The sequence below is a fragment of the Rhynchophorus ferrugineus genome, unplaced genomic scaffold, assembly GCF_030347505.1.
Source record: "Rhynchophorus ferrugineus isolate W39M unplaced genomic scaffold, kcgeb_rfMv2 rfM6, whole genome shotgun sequence".
In the NCBI taxonomy this organism is placed as follows: Eukaryota; Metazoa; Arthropoda; class Insecta; order Coleoptera; family Curculionidae; genus Rhynchophorus; species Rhynchophorus ferrugineus.
Window position 1 is genome coordinate 12,194,354 of NW_027472585.1, and position 22,655 is coordinate 12,217,008.

General features: G+C 32.8%; 1 protein-coding gene across 1 annotated transcript in view; it reads right to left on the reverse strand.

Moving 5' to 3' along the window:
• The window catches only part of LOC143199189 (uncharacterized), an 83,066-nt gene that overhangs the window by 52,444 nt on the left and 7,967 nt on the right, over nucleotides 1-22,655 (reverse strand). Inside the window, exon 2 of the mRNA XM_076409013.1 lies at nucleotides 13,196-13,241. The gene's annotated coding sequence lies outside the window, so the exon portion shown is untranslated. The remainder of the gene's footprint in view (nucleotides 1-13,195; nucleotides 13,242-22,655) is intronic.

A 22,655-nucleotide genomic window follows, 5' to 3' on the forward strand; every position in this document is an offset into this window, starting at 1 on the left:
CAGAAGATCATCGAATGTACGATTAGTATTTAAAGAGAATCCTGTAGAAATTATAAACTGCCCAAAGTAAGCTACAACCACGAGCAACCTTTCGGCTATTTTCTTCAGAATGGAGCTATTACGATGTCTGTTTCTATTCATGTGTTATCTTCATGTTTTAAGCTTTCACTTATTTTAGAAAACATCCGATACGAACTTTTAGAACTTCCTATACTTCAAATAGAATTGGTTTCTACAGTAAAAATGAGCTTTCATCCCTCACATTCCTCTATAAACAATAAAAATGTCATACAGATAAATTTAAATGTTCAGTCGTATAAAATATTTTGTTTCTTTATCTGTAGTGTTGCTGTGTGATTCGCGACTAATTCCAGCTATTAGTAAAAACGTCGCGAACTCTTTCCCATATCCTAGATATTAATATTAATTAAAATCCAAATTTTTTTTAACATAACTCCCTATCGATATAGAATAATAGGTCAAGTCAAAATAGGCCTTAGTTTCGGCGATCACTTCTTCATTCAACGAAAATTTCTTCCCAGTGATTGAGATCTGAGAACATGAAATAGTCGCTGAGGATCAGATCTGGAGAATACAGTGGATGAGGAAGCAATTCGAAGCCAAATTCATGGATTTTTACCATGGTTCTCACTGACTTGTGACACAGTGTATTGTCTTGGTGAAGCAGCACTTGCTTTTACTTCAAATGTGGCCTTTTTCGGCGATTTTGTCCTTCAAAAGGTTCAATAACGCTAAGTAATAGTCGCTGTTGATGGTCCTTCCTTTTTCAAGGTAGTCAATGAAAATTATTCCATACACATCCCAAAATACAGACGCCATAACCTTGCCAGCCGACTGTTGCGTTTCCCCACGCTTTAGAGCGGGTTCATCGTGTGCAGTCCACTTGGATGACTGTCGATTGGACTCCGGAGTGAAATGATGGAACCATGTTTCATCCATTGTCACATATCGATTAAAAAATTTGGGTTTATTACGCTTGATCATCTTCAAACACTGCTTCGAATAATCAACTCGTCAAGTTTTTAAATCTTTTCGTCGGTAACAACCTCTTTTGGACATCCAGTGCGTTCACCGTCTTTGGTGCTCATTTCACCACGTCTAAACTTAATATACCAATCCTTGATGGTTGATTTTCCTGGGGCAGTTTCCGGCAACTCGGCATCAAGCCAAGTTTTTGCTTCAATTGTATTTTTTCCCTTCAACAAGCAACATTTTATCAACACGCGCAATTCCGTTTTATCCATTTTTTTCACAATAACAAAAGTTGCTTCACTCAAAATGCTATAATTCACAAATTAATGATCCGACAGCTGTCAAATTTTTACACGCATCTTTTGAGGTTTAGGGCTAACTAAACAACATATGGATTTAATTCTAGTAGCGCCATCTATGTGTCAGGCCGGCGACTTTTCAATTGACCTGCTAGATCTAAGTTCGTGTATTCTTGTCAAACGATCGTTCAATAAAAACAATATAGACATTAAACGAGGAGTAATTAAATTAAAACAAAAGCTGCCCGATCGACCGTAATCAGATAAAGATAGATATATAATCGTTGACATGTTTAATGTGCCCGAACAAACCGCTTAATTAAAGAATTATGTTCGTCTAAATGGACACATAAATTTATTTTCTTTCATTTTATAATAGCGTTCCCAGCTAATTTTCAAGCAGAGCCGATGACTTTTCATAAGCCATTTCGAACTTTTATTACATTGTGATGTTCATCATATCGACGCAGCTTGGGAAAACAACATTTCAATAAATCGTTAAAAGTGGGAAATGTTGAACGGATCGAGACACAGACCAACGACATCATCTTTCCCGTTTATATTAGGGTGTTTTGATTATATCTTGTATTAAATAAACTGTTTCTAAACTAGTTCGATGCCATCAATTTCGATCCAGACAAGGACGATAATGGAGCAAAATATTTTTTTAGTGATCTACAGGATGAACAAGATAAATATTGTAGTGTCAAGCTTTCGGATATTAATCAAACATGTGCATTACAAAATGCAAGATACGTAAGATATTATTATTATTACGGGTGTAGAAAAATTATCGATAATTTTGGAAGACATTTTGGTACTTAATTTTAAAAGACCATTAAAAATCATTATTTTTTGAAATATTTAGAAAAATTTTCTTTTTAAGCTAATATTTCACTATTTTTATTTTTTCTTAAAAATATCGATATATTTTTTGTAAAATATCGATCTTTTTTATAATTGCTGCAAAAGATATATCTATATTTTTTTTCTCCAATATCGCGATACTTATTTCGGTGGATAAGACTAATTCTGATTAATTCCATCCTACACTGCTATTAGCTATTTTCTCATGATTTACAAACACTGGAAAAGTTGCAACGTACTATTAAATATGTTGTATCACTATATATTCTATCAAAAAATGTAACAGGAATTAATTATTTGTAAAGCCGAAGCTATCAAAATAAAAGGATTGCAAATCCTTTTCTGTTTTAACACAACATTTTTTGTTTTTCTTATCCACAGATACTGACGTGAAGTTCGGTCCATGACAAGTGAGTTTTTAGACTTTTAGAACGAATAATCTGTGCATTACAAATAAAATTTCAAGAGCTAAGTGGAAAAAAGTATCACAAAACGCTCAATTTTAACAATAACAGTTACATATGAGTGTCAAAGTGTATCGAGATGTGGCTTTCAACTGAGATTAAGATTGTGAAAACGAAGAAGATGATATCTCAAAATAGTGATTAAGTTTGAAAAAAAATAGCTGACAAAAATAGCCTGACATTGCAAAGAATATTCTTGTAACTTTTATCATAACAACGCAATATTGCACAAGCCAATCATTGCGAAAGGATTTCGGGCCACAAATTAAAGGAACATTTCAATGACACCTGACATGATTTCGATCGACTCTTTTTCCAAAATTGAGGTACTATTTCGAAACACATGTTTTCTTCGATGGAAAATACAAATAAAAGAAAAGTCACGATGAGATAACAATTATAAAAAAAACTTTTGTTAATTGGATTATTCATTTCGAAAGCATGTATATCAAAGAGTGTACAGCATAGCAACAATTTTTTTAAACTACGCTGTATGTTGAACATCACGTAACATAAAAAATTGTACCTATATTGTAATTATACAGAAGAATTATAAGATCTAAAAACTAATCGAAACAGAAAATGTCAAAATAACGCATCTCAGTAAACTACATGTTCGCAAATAAGGAAAAAATTAGATCTGAATCAGTGAAAGTCAATCAAATGATACAGCATGAAGTATACCAGTTGATATATTACTAGAAAATAAAAAGTGCTCGTATACACTTACTACATCACCAAAAAGTTGCGAGTATTTCTGAATTTCTAAAAAGTGGGCTCATTTCAATGCAGTTGCCAAATATGCTTTAATTAATAGAAACATTTCGAAAAGTAGAAGCTAAAACCAAACGAACTTATTATGGGGATCCACACCTATTGATGCATTTGATCGCGTTCGAGCCCAATGTTGAAAGAAAAATGAAGGATATTGTGTTTAAAAAAATGTTGAAAAAAATGCTATGTTGAAAAACTTTTGGGAAATACATACCGATGTATTAATACCGTACTCGCCTTGCTTATGTATTAATACAAGTACAACTAAATTAAGATTGTACTAAGCATAACTAATCTAAGATGAAATTATTAAAAACATATTTAAATACTAATAAAAAAGAAATATGCACCATATTCTATTATATTTGACAAATGTTTTCTCTTGGTTATTGTTTTTATTGTTCAGATTTATTAGAAGCCTCTGTTTCTGTGAAAACATTGCGAGAAAGATGGATTTAAATGATGTACGTAAGTTCTTGCACTAAACTGAGAAAACCTAGTACTCTGTATTGCTTTAATTTAATTTTGGTTTTTATTTTTTGAGTTAAAAGTGGATTCAAGAAAGGATTAGGAACTGTCCATCGAGTTTACAAGTTATTAAAAAACGTAACATTTATCTTTGGGCTTAATTCACGTAGCACTGAATTTCTTAACTTTTGGTAATCATTCCATTGAGTTCAATCATTTAGATATGGAAAATTGGTCAATGTTCGTAATTTAAATAAGTTCCCCCTTTATTCGGAATTGATGTTCATTCAGTAACACCTCCAATTTGATTTTTGTTGATATTTTTGTATTTCCAGACGCTTGATATTTGTTGAGGCCAATCTCTATATCTAAATACATTATATTCCCCATAAGTTTCTTCATAAATAATAACCTAAAATTCCTCCAAACATTTTATTCAAGAAATTATTATTTTTATTAATATATAAGCAATTTATTATTAAACTATTATTTAACAACTTAGTTAATATATTTAATATATATTTATTTAAATACAAAATAGATAATAAACAACCTTTCAGGATAAAATGTGTCACGATCAACGAACAATTACTCTGTCGAAAATGGTACATATTAAACAATTTAGAAACTATTTCTTGAACGTACCGAGCAAATGTATTTTTTCCCACAGTCCCACACAGTGAGTTATTTAGGCCAGTAAAAGGCCAGACGTTCCTCATCATCATCATCGCCATCTTCACCGTTTTGAATCGAAAACCTACTGCAAACAAAGGAAGAGACTGGTCGACAGTCGGATTCTTACTATCCTTATCGTTTAATATCGATCGGTATCATTCAAGCCCTCAAAAATTAACCTGAATACTAAATAGAAAAATGAAAATTTCAGAACTCCATCCGGTGTGTATAGAGTTTGGCAAAATATATGCTTTGCTTTAATTAAAATACGAAATACAAAATATCTTTAAGTCGTCTATAAACCTTTTTAGTTTAAAATACAAAAACAAATTACAAAATACTGTCAGGTACAGTATATGTGAATATGGAGATACAGAACATCCCTGTAACTGAATTCTATATGGGTTTCAACACTTGCTTGTATAATAACAATTTATTATGTATTGATAATCGTGATTTTTGCTTTGCTTTAATTAAATACGAAATACGAAATACAAAATATCTTTAACTCGTCTATAAACCTTTTTAATTTAAAATACAAAAACAAATTACAAAATACAGTTAGGTACAGTATATGTGAATATGGACATACGAAACATCCCTGTAATTGAATTCTATATGGGTTTCAACACTTGCTTGTATAATAACAATTTATTATGTATTGATAATCGTGATTTTTTTCCAATTAAACAATACATTTACTATATATTAACTACAGTTGTTTTCTTTTCTTCACATGTTCCTTCCCGTGAAGTCTTGCCTCAAGATTCATTTCGAGATACTTGATACATAGCATTGTGGCTATATGGAATGACGGCACTATTTATTGTTATTTGTGCTTGTGTGTATATTGGTGGTATACGTGAACTACGCATGTACATATTTACTTTCGCTAATTTTTATTTTATTGGTTTGTCTGCAAGAATTTGACAGCAACAATCGCAGAGGCATCAGCAAACGTAGCCATCGTGATATTTACCATTTATGTTATACACTTTCTTGTAGTACACATGCTTTACTTTAGCTTCTTTTACTGTAGATTAGGCTTCCTCTTGTTTGTTTCTAAACATTCTGGCTGTAATGTAAGATTTCAATAGATCAGTACTGTTTCAGTAGCTTATGAACAAGGCCGACAGTCCATACCAACGTGGTCAATTGTTGAATGTCAATAAACCCGAAGTGGTGTGAAGGGAAGGCAACAGTGAGATAGGTCTATAGGATTTATTTCATTATTTTCCAGGTTTTGGGGTCATGATAATCTCAGCAATCTTTCATCATCATCTGGGACATGTTTTAGTCGAAACGCTGCATTGATCAAGTTGGTGAGTTTTATAATTCCCTTGCTTCGTAGTTTTTGCAGCAATTGTCCTGTTATTAAATCATAGCCTGATGATTTTGGATTAAAGTTAACTGTGATAACTTTGGTTAGTTCTGTCAGCGTTACTAATTGAATCGTCGAATTTTCATTTCTATGTCTGGCAAATTAAAGTCAACATCAGTTTCCAAATTGTTGTTGGAAGATTTTTTCAATATGATTAGCTAGGTCTCTTATAAATAGGCTGCGTTCACATGATCGTTTTTGATATTTGGTGAATTTCCAGAGCGAACGATCTGTTTCCCCGACATATGTTAGAGACTTATCAGATAGTTATTTATGGAGTTGTTTTTAATTTGTAGTATTTCAACTTTTGGGTTGTATTGTTTCAAATATTTTTATTGCCAGGCGTTCTATTTTGTTGCCATTTTTTCGTACCTTTCGTTTTTCAGTTATTTGCCTACAAAAACTATTGAGCCTTATTTTTTTGCAGACATCCACTTATAAGATCGCTAAACGTATTCATATTCAAATGGTTCTTGAAGTCGAATTATTTAAAATATAACTACTATATACCTGAACGTCAGGTATTTAAAATGTCAATTACAAATTATATTTTTTAAAAGTAATTCAAATACTGTCCTGCCCTGGGTGGGGTGTATCGATAGTGTTTCGTGACGCAGTTTGAGGACTATTAATACGACATTTCGACTGTTTGTGTCATTAGTAACATTTGCTGAATAAGAATGTGGGTATTTACATAATTGGAAAAACTTCTTTAAACGTTTCTTTTCTTGCCCATTATAGGGTATTTACAAACTGATTACCATTTAGAAGAGTCGGGAAATGTCTGGTTCGAGGATAAGCAGGTCGGAAAAGTATTTTTGACATTTCGGTTTTCTTTTAACTTCATTTAACTAATCATGCCAATTTAGTCGACTTATCAAAGGTCATAGGGTCTATATCATTAAAAATAATGGTACGAAAAATAAGTATTGTAGATTGGGAATACTGGAATAATATATTATTGTTTTATATAATAACGTTTTCCTCTTGTTATATGCCTAAATATGGGGTGATTATTTTTATTCTAAAAAGGCCTTTATTGAGAAAAAATTCTATTGAAAAAATATATGTTGACTGAAAGATTATCCATAATTCTCTATAATATTTCTCCGTTTTTCCAAGAAAATACAATGTGGGTTTGGGAGCAATCCAATCATCGATTGACGTTCGTATTTATTCAGGATTTCTAAACCGGATAGGGTTAAGAGGGCTCTATACCTTCAAAGCATAGCTAAACATTATCACGCAATATGGTTGAAACACATAGTTTATTTTATATGGATGGTTTTCCTGGAATAATCTCATCGCAATATTGTCACAGTAGATCTAATTTTCATCGCCAGTCACAATCATAATAGAAATCTCTTCTTTTTTACCTAACAAATAATGAAACGGCGACATTATAACATAGCATTTTCAGTCAATTCACGTTGTAATCAGTTTAAATCTTTTTGGATCTTCTCGAAGTTCTTTGGAGTTTCGGCTGGGGTTTCGTCCACTAACTCATCGGATTCACAATCTTCGAGCTTTGTCGAGCCTCCTGGTCGTTCTTAGTCACTGACATCAGAATCACCACTCTTAAACTATTAACACATTGACTACCGCCTCGGTCAATATGAAAATAGCTTTCCCCACTCCGAACAGGAGCAACATAATACTTGAAAAATTCTTTCGCGAATTTCTGTGCATTATGGCTCAAAAAATTCAATTCGTTCAATATTGAACGCTCCACTATTACACTGAATAATTCAATAATGCCAGTTGGAAAAATATTTTATGTGGCTATATGTCAAAACTAACGAATTTAACAATTAAGTTGTTTATATTCTCCCGCATTTCCCTAATATAAATCACTGATCAAAATACAGGCAACCACCTAATATTTAGGCAGAGTTGTTATATTAATTAGGACAACTGGATAATTAGTACTATAAATATTATATTCAATTGTAAAATATCTTAACGTTATTTGTAATACTTATATACATATTTTATATTTTGGGGCAACAATCATAGTGTTTATTAAAAGAAACTCTCTAGAAAGGTAATGTTTTTGATACACCATGTGTATAGTTAATACTAAAAAGCCTTTTTTTAGAATATAGAAGCTATAGCAGCCTTATAAAGAAGTTTGGTTCCTCTCGTCGAGCATATTTGGCACAAGAAGCTAGGGAGGGAAATTTTTAATTTGCATCAACTGTACAATACATAATGATCCAAGACCAAATATTAAAAGTTATTGTCAGGTATTCATTATATTTTTGGGTTAAACAAATTAATGCAATATTAACTTGGAAGGACTTAAAGTTTATATTCAGTATAGTAAAAGAAGAAAATAGAATTCTAATAGATCCCATAAAATTAATGGCACTAAACAAATACGAAAAAGCGAGAAGGCGTTATAGAAGAATATTTTAATTAATTAATATTGAGCTCTCAATTTTTTTTGTATATTGTTTTTTTCATATAGTTATGTATTTTATATATTTATATTATTTACATTTATGTATATTTTCATTTATATTTTTATTTTAATAAAATAATTTTAAATATTAAATTTGGTTTTCATTTGAGTACTATTGGTCAGTTAATGTTACGTCATAAAATAATCACGTGAAATGGAGGACCAATCAAAACAAAGTATTTTCCCTACAGGTTTCTACACAACCATTTTAAACTAACCAATGAAATGTCACGTTTTCAGCGCCACTAATGATTGGACTAAGCGAAACATTACACCACAGTTTACCATTGTAGTTACACCCCGTGGATATAGTTAACAACTTATTATTTTATCGAGGAGGTTTGAACGTAAGTTTAGTAGTGTTGGTGGTTGTTTCTCATCTTTTTATTGTTATTACTTGATAAATTATAGTTAGATTCCAGGGATACCTATGTTATATCTGATTCTGTCACCGAATAAATGAGATAATGCTGCAGTTTTGTTTACATCCTTGTCGCTAATGCAAGAAAAACGAAAATGACCTACGCACATCCTGCATAAACAAAGAAAATCGCCTCACATCGACACAGAACAACATTGTTATTAACATTTCAAATATTTTCTCGCTGTGCCGCATATGAAAGAGCCTTCTTTCAAAAATACATATACGTACCGAACGGCAGTACCGAAAGTGCATACATAAAGAAATAATGGGGGTCACCTGCATTAGCTCGTTCGTAGAACATTGATACGGATCTAAATGTTGTCGTTCACTTTATGAATATGATTTCGTGGTATTTTGTAATTCCTTTTTTATGCAAAGCCGTATTAGTATGGTTTTGTTTTGAATTGATGTATTCAAATTAATACAGTTCCCGTAGAAGAGGATGAGATAGATGAATTTCTTCCTGAGGGCTTTTTAAAGTAACAACACAAATTGAATACCTAAAGAACAAGTGTGTAGGAATTATTCTTTAAACATCCATGAATTCCGGTTCCAAACATTAAGTATCACATGAAAATTCAGCTTCAATGTAAATTAAAAGTAATGCCATTTAATTAGAAATAATATTAATACTTATGAATATTAGTTGTGGTCTGTCTTCTCAGCATGCAAAAATTCATGAAATCTTCACCAATATATTTTAGCTTATTAGGGTACACAATGGGCGGTACAATGTATTTTATTCATAGTATTGTGTAACGATAATCGCTTCTTTTTCCCATCTTTTGGGCAATTTATAGATTCCATCTCCAAATGTACTGGTTATTGGTTAGATAATTAGCCCTGTCAGTATATAATAACCTTTTGTTTTACCAATAAATCTTGATATCAGTGTGGACTTATGGTGTTCAACTTTGGGATTCTACCAGTCAAAGCAATAGAAATATCATATAAATATTCCAAAACAAAGTATTGTTGATGCTCTATTCTACATTCGTAACGCCAATCTGTATAAGGGCCTGGAGGTACAAACTGTCGATAACGTTATCAAGGACTATGACAAAATGCATAAACAACACATTAATGTTGAGGTTCTCCAGTTGATAAATAATGATGGCTTAGTCAGGTGATTAAAAAGAGTAAAACCGTTTAATCTAGTTAGTGAAGTGTGTGTGTATATATAGTGAAGTTAAACTGTGAAACGAAGAAGTAAAACTCGGTGTATATTAAAAAGAGTGACATAGATGTTAATTTCAAAGTATCTATCGGACACTACGTACTCCATAATTTTGAAACCGTAGCAAATTAAGATAAAAAGAATAGCTTATTAGTGTTAATTTACTAGATTGGTATAAAAAATAATTTAAAAAAAACTTATTGACCTCTTGACTTATTGAAAACTCACTTGACTTCCTAAACATAGTAAAGAGCATGTTTGTATACCATCATTTTAACGTTTAAACATTGACATCTATGCTTTTTTCCAGCATCATCTGTAAAACTAGGTTTTTGTTGTATTGACGCTGTATTTTAAATTCACTATGTGATTCCCAATTAATTAAAATACGAGTTTTCTTGTAGTTGAAACAACGTTCCCACAGATTTCAGGTAAAAGTTTTCGTTCCTGGGATATGATTAACTACAAAATGGTAACATTATGGAGTGCAAATATGAGACTGGACTAAAAATTCAAATCAACTAGTCATCCAACGCTGTCAAAACAAAATTTTTCGATTAATTACCAATGCCCCTCGCTACGTAACCAACGAAGAACTGCACGATGACCTGGAAATCAAATGGATTTGCGAAGTTGTCCAAGATTTCGCCTTAAAACACGAAAGAATATTACTAAATCATACTAATGTGGAAGCAATACAACTGCTGGACAGCGCGCAGGATGTCAGGAGATTGAAACGAACAAAACCATACGAACTTATATAAATATATACCTTAAGTGTAAACTATAGCTTAAGTTATTATAATTTTATAATTGAGATTGATGTATTTATTTCGCACTCGTCTTGTTGTGAATTAATTCAAGTGCAAATGATCTGTAGTAATAAATTAATTTATAATTAAGATTCTACTAAGCATATCTAATAAAGATGTTATCAAAAAAAAAGAAAGATTTTTTATTTGATAACATAATATATATTAAAATTATCACTAAATAATTCCAAAGTTCATAAATACGGTATAGCGTTCGAATGGAGGACGGGGGGTCGATATTTCGATGTGAAATCTGGATATTCATCTTGCACGGGCTTCGTCAAAATAAATATATTTGGAAGCAGCGACTTATTTACAAGTTAACCTCAATCCCACACGAGATCAAAGCACCTTATTTATGGTTTAAGTAATATTTGGCATAGTTAAACAGGAAAACAGTGTGGATAATATCAACTGGATTATCGCCAGTACGATTACTGTTGTTATCCTCATTTTTACAGTCAGTCTGACTCATTGGATGATGATTTCGTTCAGATATTTCGTTTCGTCACGCTGAAATATAAATAATTCGGAGATTTTATGAAGACTTTTATGTACGAAATAATAGTTAAATTAAACGAAAATTAGTCGTTTTCGTGTTATCTCCTGAATATATTATTTTAATGTCGCCTTCGCCATTTCATCAAGAGATCAAATGTAACAAAAATAATTTTGGTAGATTTCAAATTTCAATATAGTTAATTTATTTAGCAGCTGGTTCCTATAAGGCGGTAGTTTTAATTCCAAAACAACGCAAAATAGTTACAAAAATTCTATTGATATAATACGTAACTGATAATACGTAATGACCTGCTTTATAGACGCTGCCACCTCCCAACTTTCCTAAAACTCACCTGGTATCCAATGATACGTGCCAATTGCATAATAATCCGATATACTGCTTAAAAGTTAGTGAATTGAATTGATTATGAATTAATTGTAGCCAGTAGTAAGACAAACTTTATTCAGAAACAATCCATTGTGTCATAAATTTAAAAAAATGATGGTTAAAAGGAGCTAATTCCGATTCGTATTAGTTTTCCACCTACTCTATAGTCCAGAACTGACCTGTATGTAACTATTCGCCGTTTGTAGAGGTTCAAAAATGATGAAGAAAATAGGTTTGTTTAGCACTAATGTGTTTTATTACCATTTCAAACAACTCTCGAAGAATTTACCAGAAACTCATTGGGTAAGGAAGTACAATAGAAATTCTTACCCTGGAATAACTTTTCGAGACTGATGTAGGTAGTCGCGTTCGCAATAACATATTATATTTGAAAATGACAGTATTTTCATATAATTGTTTTTAGAAATGTATAGTTACTATTATTTTAACACTGTCTTCTCCTTAACATTAAACAGCCACAAAAAAGCAATGGTTGGAGTTTTCTAGTTAAAGAACTGACATTTTTATATAAAGAATTATTCTTCTTGTGAAGCTTACCGTTTAACACAACTCTCGAGGAATTTACAACAAACTCTTTGGGTTAGAAGAAGGAATAATGAAAATTCTTCTACTTACCCTGGAATAACCTCTTGAGACGTAGGTAGTTCACAATCACACATTGTATTTGACCAGAACAGTATTTTTATATAATTGTTTTTAGAAATGTATAGTTACTATTATTTTAACAAAGTCTTTTCTTGGTAAATATATATTTATTTGTTTATTGTTCATAATTAATATAAGGCAGCCACAAAAAAGCAATGGTTGGATTTATCTAGTTAAAAAATAGCCATTTTTATGTAAAGAAGTATTCTTCTTGTCAATCTTACCGTTTAACACAACTCTCGAGGAATTTACCACAAACTCTTTGGGTTAGAAGAAGGAACAATGAAAATTCTTCTACTTACTCTGGAATAACCTCTTCAGACTGATGTAGGTAGTTCACAATCACACATTATATTTGACCAGAACAGCATTTTTATATAATTGTTTTAAGAAATGTATAGTTACTATTATTTTAACAATGTCTTCTCTTGGTAAATATATATTTGTTTATTGTTCATAATTAATATCAGGCAGCCACAAAAAAGCAATGGTTGTATTTATCTAGTTAAAAAATAGCCATTTTTATGTAAAGAAGTATTCTTCTTGTCAATCTTACCGTTTAACACAACTCTCGAGGAATTTACCACAAACTCTTTGGGTTAGAAGAAGGAACAATGAAAATTCTTCTACTTACCCTGGAATAACCTCTTGAGACTGATGTAGGTAGTTCACAATCACACATTATATTTGACCAGAACAGTATTTTTATATAATTGTTTTAAGAAATGTATAGTTACTATTATTTTAACACTGTCCTCGAAGTCCTTTTAAAACAGCCCTCGAGAAATTTACCAGAAACTCATTGGGTTAGAAGAAGGAACAATAGAAATTCTTCTACTTACCCTGGAATAACCTCTCGAGACCGATGTAGGTAGTTGCGCTCGCAATCTGAAACAAATAATCGCGCATTTTAATTTAAACAAACATTATTGCATCCTCTAAACAGTTACAATGTAAACCACATATTCATAAGGTAATAGTTTTTAATTGGTGCATTTTCTGCACATATCTGCATCAGATTAATTCTGATTGGAGCACAATGGTTTTACGCTCTGCGAGATTTTCACTTCTCCAAACACAATGGGTATTACGGTTTTGGTAGATGTAGTAATTTAGTTAATTACTCTGGACGGCTAAAAATAGACGACACAACTAATTGCCGAAGAATTCCAACATGGGACGAATTAAAATTGATGGGAATTAAACAAGTCGGCGGTGTACGTAAAACTGCAATTTTCAGGTGTTTGGTCGCTATTCTAATTTAGTTATATCACAGTGAGAAATTCTCCAACTATATACTTTACAAATTGCGGAAAATCTCTTTAATGGTTCATAAAATCCCAATTTAATTATAGACGTTTTAGAAACTAATGGATTTCTGTATTTAAAAAATAATTAAGACTTGAAATTAACCAAGATGATTAGTGAGAATGATTGCTATGAAATCAACTAGAAGGTTCTTTGTTTTGAGATGACATTTATTGTTATACGTTCCGACAGTAACTTCACAACATTTAAATTAATTTTTCGTAGTTATTTAATGATTTTATTCTGATGATGTAATTATGGGTAAGTACTGGTTATTTCATCATGCTGCGGTAATAATTGAAGAATATTTTACACATTTGGAAGCTGAGAAGTAGTATCACTGATGTATTGAAAAATATTAGACGAAGAGCGTTGACTGTGTCGTGCCTATATAATCATTCGTCTTGAATTTATTTAAGAGACTAAAACTGAATCGAAGATAGTTTTAAAGACCAATCCAGACTATTTCGATATTTCTAAAGCTGCGATATGGTGCATTGTATTTTATATACTTGTATACTACTGTATATCAGCAGCCTCGTATAATTGAAAATAACCTAGTAATAACGATGACTATATACACGCCCCCTTACAGAATTGAATGCCATACATAAATACATCATTGAATAGATGTACTCTGTTAGTCATTGTTCTCTGTAATAACGAGCTAATGACGTAAAATAAAAATAGAACCAATTACGTTAATGCCCGTTAATGATTCTTTTTAATAAAGAAAAGCTCCATTGATTCGTAGGAATGTAAATATCTTTAAAACACAACAGGAGTGACAGTAACGTTAATTGTTAGGTTCATGGATGTGGTCGTTTCAAAATTATATGGAAATTCCAGTAGCTTTTATTATATTAGAATGTTGAACATTCTCGTTATATTGTCTATTGGTAACCATATATTGCTCATATCAGCGTTGGTCATTTGTGGCTGCTCATTTCGCTAGGTTATGGTTCATAATCAATTTTGTCGCTAAATAAAGACATTATTCGTGCAAAATGAAATTCTCAAAACAACGTTTTTGGGCTTCAGGTAAAATATCTATAGTAATTGAGTTACAACAAAGTCAGCAACTTAAATCATTAAGCTTAATGATGGCGTAAATATGTTGGATTAATAAGTATATGTCATATTTTTCAAGGTTTATACATTGATTTTGATTTGGTTTGTTTTGTTTTGTATCAAATAGTTCATCAGTGTAATATTGCATTTTGTGCTTAACACATTTCTTCATTTATATTTTGATATGTTATCATAAGTTAATAAAATTTCGGAATATAACACAATTTTGGCAATATATATCGGAAATATCATTGTGTGTGAAAAAAAATCCTCTTCGATATTTGGCTAGCGCATGCTATATGCTCATATTTCTGATTACTACCTTATATCAACTAATAAAGACGTTACTATACAGAATTACAGCTTAAATTTCATGAAAAAATTAACTATAGCAGTAAAAATGAGTTATACCGGAAAATAAAAGGCTTTTGATGGTAACGGAAACTGATGGAAAAGCAGATAGGATTTGAAGCACTAATTATGATAAATGTTATCACTATTTGAATAAACCCTCATAATTAAAGGCGATAATGGCGCCGCCAAGAGCCGAGACGCTTTACTATCTCATCCAGATCCCTTAGTTTGATAAGTCTCAGGAACTTAACGGTCGTTTCGGACGGGGCCCTCTTCGACGTTTTACCGCATTTTTTCCTCCTGCAAATTCCATTCCATATCTGGCAACTCCGAGCGTCCGAGATGCAACTGCATCGCCTTTCTCTATCCTGCCTCACCATCCTGTCCCCTCCGCCCCTCTCTCTCTCACTCTCCTATGTCGTTGTGGTCGTTCCCCCTGCTCCTCCCTTATAGCCGACACGATCAGATCAGCTGCATACCGCATTCCACCGGCCCTTCTTGTTTTTCTTTTGACCACTTCTCCATCACGCGATGTTGCCGCGATTACCCCGAATTACTGACATGGAATTCCTAAATCGATACACATATACACTGGGTTTTATTTAAAGGTCCTTCTTGAAAAGTGAATGTAATAAAAATAATAAGAGACAATTTTTGCCATTATCCACATTGAAAGAATGCATCAGACCATAAAAAACCTATAAGTATTACAATAAAAATAATTTATTGACGTAAATTAGACTCTAGAAACTTCGAAATTTCATCATCAAAAATATTATTGAGCAAATATCGAACCTCAATCCGAAATTGAATTACACCCGGTACTATGAATAATGAAGAAGTATATCGATCAATTACCAGAGCCTTGCGAAATATTAAAAAAATCTAGAATTAGTTATAAAACTAAGAATTTTTTGAATATTTTTATTATTGTGCCTTTAATTTTGATATAATAATACTATTTGTGTCTTATAGTTAACCTCTAATAATTCTAGTTGTTAGAAAGTATGTTCAATCAACAGGTCTGCTTGAAATGGTATGTTATCGGTGTAGTATTGTATCACTGATAGTCAGTGTGGACTCGTTATATACAGAAATAATATGTAAATGAATAATACTTCGAAAATAGTGTGTTATTTGGATTAATATTCAATGGTTTTGAAGTAAAATGCTAAAAAATATTAATTGGGTTACTTGAGAAGCAAAAATGAGAAACTCTTGTTGAACTATTCCAGCACTTAACGTTTATCCAGTCACAAAATTCAGAATGAAATTGGTATATAGTGCATGATAGCTTCGTTAAAAAAATTATTTATCAAATATTATTGCTCAATAGCAAATGTTTTCTCAATTTTCGAGCGTTTCTATTAAACTTGCTATTACGCGTTAAAAATAGTTCTAGTAAAATGTATAATTTAGAGGTAAGTAACCGTTGATCCTAAAAAAATGTCTGGGAACTTGATCATCGATTGTAATTTGAACAAAAATCACAATATCCGGATATGGCTCATGCTTGAAAAGCTTAAATAGAAATAAAACATCCAATCTTTATGTCGTACGTTCGAAGAATTAATTTAAATAATCTATACGAAATGGCGTTTTTTCCTTCTGTCATCGATGAATTCCTTGGTTCTTCCGCGATATCTCCATCAATACCTAAAACGGGCGATTTTTGGGGATATCTGGCAACGGGACGTTGTTCATATGTTTCGAGAGGGGCCCGCCCCCCTTGATGTCGCACACTTTCGAAACGCACACACACACACAGCATACATGCGTCAGGACCGTGCGAATTTTTCGCATATGTCTGTCCCACGGTCGGAATAGGCAGCCGATTCTCTCGTACCACCAACCGCAACTGCGATTCAGTTGGTGGTTGACGATCTATCCGACTAGCTGTTACTGGAAACTGTTAAGCTGGCGCGGTTTCTATTTTATCGGTAAACTAGAATACGAAGCGTGATAAGAATAGTCGAGCAGATATTGATAATTCGACCTTACTCCGGCTCTGCCACATTATGGGTGTTTTCCCATAAAATTCCGTGGATGTGTGGAAAAATGTATTTAGGTTTATAACAGGAAACAGTTATGAAAGTCAGCGTTTTATATACAAGCTTTTAACATTGATAATGGAAATCCTAAACTGTTGTAAATCAAACATAACATTTTCTGCCTAAAGCTTGATAATCACAATCCATTGCCATCATATAATAAAGGGATCTAGCATGTTTCGAGCCAATCAAAACTGGACAAAGAATACTTACATTTGAACCGGAATTATCAAAGATCATCTGGAACTAAAAAGCATTGTACCAAACAACACGAAAATGATAGTTATGAGCCATAGATAATATAGAAAACTGTAGAAATATCAATGGTGAAACAAAAGATCACTGGAATATAATTTTTTATTTTTTTTTTTATTTTTTTTTTTTTTATAATTATATACATTGTTACTAGTCGTTGCCGACTAACCTACAATTTGTCCTTATAATAGCTTAAATCTAGGTATATATCTAATAGGACTCATCAGTCCTACATAGTCTCTAACATAATAATAATTGTTTTAACACTTTGAGTTTTTTCTAATGCACCTCACTGCACTACACTACAACACACTACACAAGTTCAAATGGTTTGGTCCTTTTGAGTCTGCGTCCGGTTTTGGTGTTGTCCAAGAGTTGTAATACTTCGAAATTAACATGAGAGTGAAGTCTCTCCTCATGTCTCTTTGCAATTCTTTTAATTTCTTGATTGACAGTCGGTATCTGAAGATCTCGATGTAAATAAATGGTCCGGTAATATCTGGGTGCACCTACGATGCTTCTTAGGACTTTGTTCTGGAAAACTTGTATTAGATTTATGTTGCTTTTTGCGGAACATCCCCATAATTGTATTCCGTATGTCCATATAGGTTTTAATATTTGTTTATATAGAAGTAATTTATTATGTATAGTTAATTGAGATTTTCTTCCAATTAGCCAATACATTTTTCTATATTTTAACTCAAGTTCTTTTCTTTTCTTTTTGACATGTTCCTTCCACCGTAGTTTTGCATCAAGTGTCATTCCGAGATACTTAGCATTATTGCTGTATGGTATGACAGTGTGGTTTATGGTCAATGGTGTAAGCGCGGCCTGTTTATAGGTGAATTGAACATGCACAGATTTGTTTTGGTTAATTTGTATTTTCCAGATTTGGGTCCATTTATTTATAGCGTCAGTAGCCTGTTGTAGGTTTCGGGTTGCTTCTTCGCTATTGTTTCCGACAGCAAGAATAGCAGTATCATCAGCAAATGTAGCCATTGTAATGTTTTCGATTTGTGGTATATCACATGTATAAAGTAGGTACAGAATTGGCCCCAGTACACTTCCTTGTGGTACACCTGCTTTAGCTTCTTTTATTGTAGAGTAAGCTTCCTCTTGTTTCACTCTAAACATTCTGGCTGTGATGTAAGATTTTAATAGTTCGGTGTGTTGCTTCGGTAATATTTTCTGTAGCTTATGGACGAGGCCTTTGTGCCATACCTTGTCGAAAGCTTGTGCTACATCTAAGAATACAGCTGAGCATACTTTATTATCTTCATAGGCTTTTTCAATAACATCTGTTATTCTATGCACTTGATCAATCGTTGAATGTTTGGTAATAAACCCAAACTGGTGTGTTGGTATTAGGTTTTTTCTCTCTATAATTGGTTTTAATCTTTTCAAGAGGAGCTTTTCAAATACCTTAGCTATCATCGGTAACAGTGAGATAGGTCGATAAGCTTTTATATCATTTGGTGATTTTCCAGGTTTTGGAACCATTATTATTTCAGCCATTTTCCAAACGTCTGGGACATATTTCAGTCGAAATGCTGCATTGATTAAGTTAGTGAGCTTTATAATACCCTTTCTTGGCAGATTGTGCAGCAATTGCCCTGTTATTAAATCATAGCCTGGTGATTTATTTGGCTTGATGTTAGTTTTAATAACGTTGGTGACTTCTTTCGGAGTTGTTAATTGAATTGTCGAATTTTCGCCGTCTATGTCCGGTAAAGTATGTTCAATTTCACTTTCGTTTGGTTTGAAAGTTTTCTCTAAATGGTCAGCGAATGCTTCTGCTTTCTCCAGGTTGCTGCGTGCCCAACTTCCATGCATGTTTCTTATCGGAGGACTATGTAGACAGGATCGTTTTAGGTATTTAGTGGCTTTCCAGAGCGAGTAGTCTGTGTTCTTGTCATCTGTTAAATTTCGTAGATAGTTATTTATGGAATTGTTTTTAATTTCCAAAATTTCCCTCTTCAACCTTTGTGTTATGTTGTTTAAGATATTCTTATTTTCAGGTGTTCTATTTTGCTGCCATTTTTTCCGTAGTTTTCGTTTTTCAGCTACCATTTCCTTGATTTCTTTCGGGTAATTTATTCCTTTGGTTGAAGTTTTAATTTCTGGAGTGTTATTCCAAGCAGCCTGTTGGATGTCTGCAACGAATTTTTCGGTTTCATAATTTAATTGGTCTTCTGTCTTAAGGGGAACATTTAGTTGAATTCGATTGTTTATTTCTTCAACAAATCCTTCCCAGTCTGTCCTCTTGTTGGTTAATGTTGGATTTTGTTGTTTTCTTATAATGTTTTCACTCAGCGTCAAAATCACAGGTGTGTGATCTGAACTTAAGTCAAAATTTTCTTCAACTTCCATGTAGTTAGTGGTTATGTTTCTAGCTATAAAGAAGTCTAACAGGTCTGGAGTTTTCTCTGGATCGGTAGGCCAATAAGTTGGTTTTCCTGTCGACATGTAACTGCACCCTAGCTCAGCAGCTGCTTTATGTAATTCATTACCTTTAGTTGTCGTCATTCTAGATCCCCATCTTGTATTTTTAGCATTGAAATCACCACCGATTATAAATTTTTCTCCTAGGTTGTTTAGAACATTCAAGTAATTTTCTTTTTTTTGGTTGTATCTTGGAGGGCTATATATGGAAGCTAATGTAACCCTGTATTTGCTAGATATAACAGTTACTGCCGTTACCTGATTTTCTGCTAAACTGAGTCCGGGTTCTTGATGATGGCATATATTATTTTTTATTATTATTGCACTTCCTCCTCTTGCTGTGTTAGCTGGATGAATGGTGTGGTAAAAGTAATATCCTCTAAATTTAATAAAGGATTCCTTTGTCAAATGGGTTTCAGATATTAAGCAAATATCTATTTTTTGCAATTCTAGGAATACTTGTAGGTCAGCGTGATGTTTCTGAATCCCATTAGCATTCCAAATTGCGATGCGGATGTCTTTACTTGCCATTTTTAGTTCTTGAGGCCACCGCCCTATTGTTTTCGAGTTTAAGTAATCTTTCAGAAAACGATTCAATAATCTTTTCCTGGTTGTCCAGCTTTGCTATAAGTTTCAATAGCAGTTCGTTGGTTGTAACGTCTTCTTTTTTTGTTTCTTTTTGAGCGGTTTGGTTTATGCTTTGAGCATAGGTCATTTCATCGTTGATTTCGTTGTACATTTTTGGTTGTTTATTTTGAGTCACTGTTTTTTGCTCTTTAGCCTGACTGATTTTATTTCTTCTCTCTTGGAATGTTTTCGCAACTACGCATCCTCTGTAGCTTGCTGGATGCGCTTCATTGCAATTCGCACATTTCGCTTTTGTTCCTTTGGGTTTTTTGCATTCTCCCGTGATGTGTTTTCCTGAGCATTTTACACACCTTGGTTCCCTTTTACAGAATTTTTGTGTGTGTCCATGTAATTGGCATCTCTTGCACTGTGGCACAAGATTTGCCTTTCTAAGAGGTTCTATTTTTACTTCGACTCCTAGAATTTGTTTAATTTCATAAATTGCTTTTATGTCCGTGTTATGTTGGAATGATAACATAAACAGTGGTAAAGGCTTCTTCTGGACAACTATTTCTCCATTGTTATTTTTATTTCGTTCTTTTTTCAGGATATTTGTGACGTCAGTACATTTAAGTCCATTTTTTATTAACTCTTCCACTATTTTAGTAGTTTTAGCTGTCGGTGGAAGCCCTCTTGCCATTACTTTAATGTCTCTGGTTTGCTTATCTTCATACGAGTGCCATTGTAATTTTAGGAATTCCAAGCACTCAGCAATTTTCGTAAAAGTTTTACGACATTCGGCGTTTAATTTGATTTGTCCATTGTTTAATGTTGTTGCTCTAAATAGTATATTATTTGTTTTCATTGTTTCATATAGCAAGTCAAAGTCTGTGACATTACTTACTATAATTGGAGGTGGTCTCGGCACTTTTATTTCTTTATTCAATTCTTGTGCTTTAATGGTTTTTGGTTGTTGTGGTGAAGCTTCAGGTGTGTAGTTTGCTTTTCGTTTCTTATTTCTTTTAACTGTTATCCAGCCTACTTCTTTTTGCAATTCTTCCTCGTCTGTTTCATAGTTTACAGGCAATTTGTTTTCAGTGCACTGGTTCACTACGGGAATGCTAGTTGGATTGTATGTGTTTTGGTTTTTTATTAGGAGTTGTAGTGCATCTAATTGTTTTTGCATATTTGTTAGTGCAATTTCCAGATTCCGTCGGGCTGTTTTTTCGTTAATATACGCATTATAGAGAGCTTGCTCATTTTGCGTTCTCTTATGGTTTTCTTGACAAAAGATTTGATTCTGTTGTGCCAGATAAGCTTCACCTGACGTTGAGGATTGTGTTTCCATCTCATTTAGTCTCTGGTTCTCTCTATTAATCATTTTTATTTAATGAATAGTTTAATTCACGTTTTTACAAAAATTTCAGTACCGGTATTTGTTTCAGAACCGTTATAACGCCGCATTTGTGGTACAGATGATGCACCTCCGACCCTTAACAGCCCCCAAAATTTTACCTTTGTTACTTTATTGCAGTGACCATCGTTTTAAACACATTTTCACTAAACATTTAACGCGCAGTTTTAACACTGTTATTGTCGTCACGGTTTTTACTTATTTTTTAAAATCGCATTTGTGGCACAGGTAGTACACTTTCAAATTTATTACACTGACCGTCGCTCCAAACACGTCTTTACTCTACGAAGGTCGAACGACAACCACTGGAATATAATGAAAATAAGTATCTTTAGTATTCCACAAGACTTCTAAGGAGTCAGCAGCAATTTGAACTTGATTCAGTTGTGCAATACTAAAAAAATAATGGACCCAAGATAATGAATTTACTTCATTATCGATTTAGTGTTGAGGAAATAAATACGTAGAGGAGCATGCGACTAAAGACTGCTTATGAAAAATACGCGACGACAAAATTAAATGCGTACACTATAGCGGCGATCATCTTGCAAATTATAGAGGATACTTAGTACATAAATAGTTACAGCAAAAGGTATATCCAGTCTAAAGAGAAAAAGGAAACGTAGAGCCACTAAGACAGTCCATACCATCTAGTTTATCCACTACACTAATTCGACATACCTATCCATCATATTTACAAAGGTTAAACAAAAATCGGAACCAAACTAATACGGAAACAACACCAATTCCCACAGAACTAGTAAGCAACATCAATAAATAAGAAGAAATGATGGGTAAACTTATGGAGCAAATGAGTAAATAACATTTTACTCACAACCG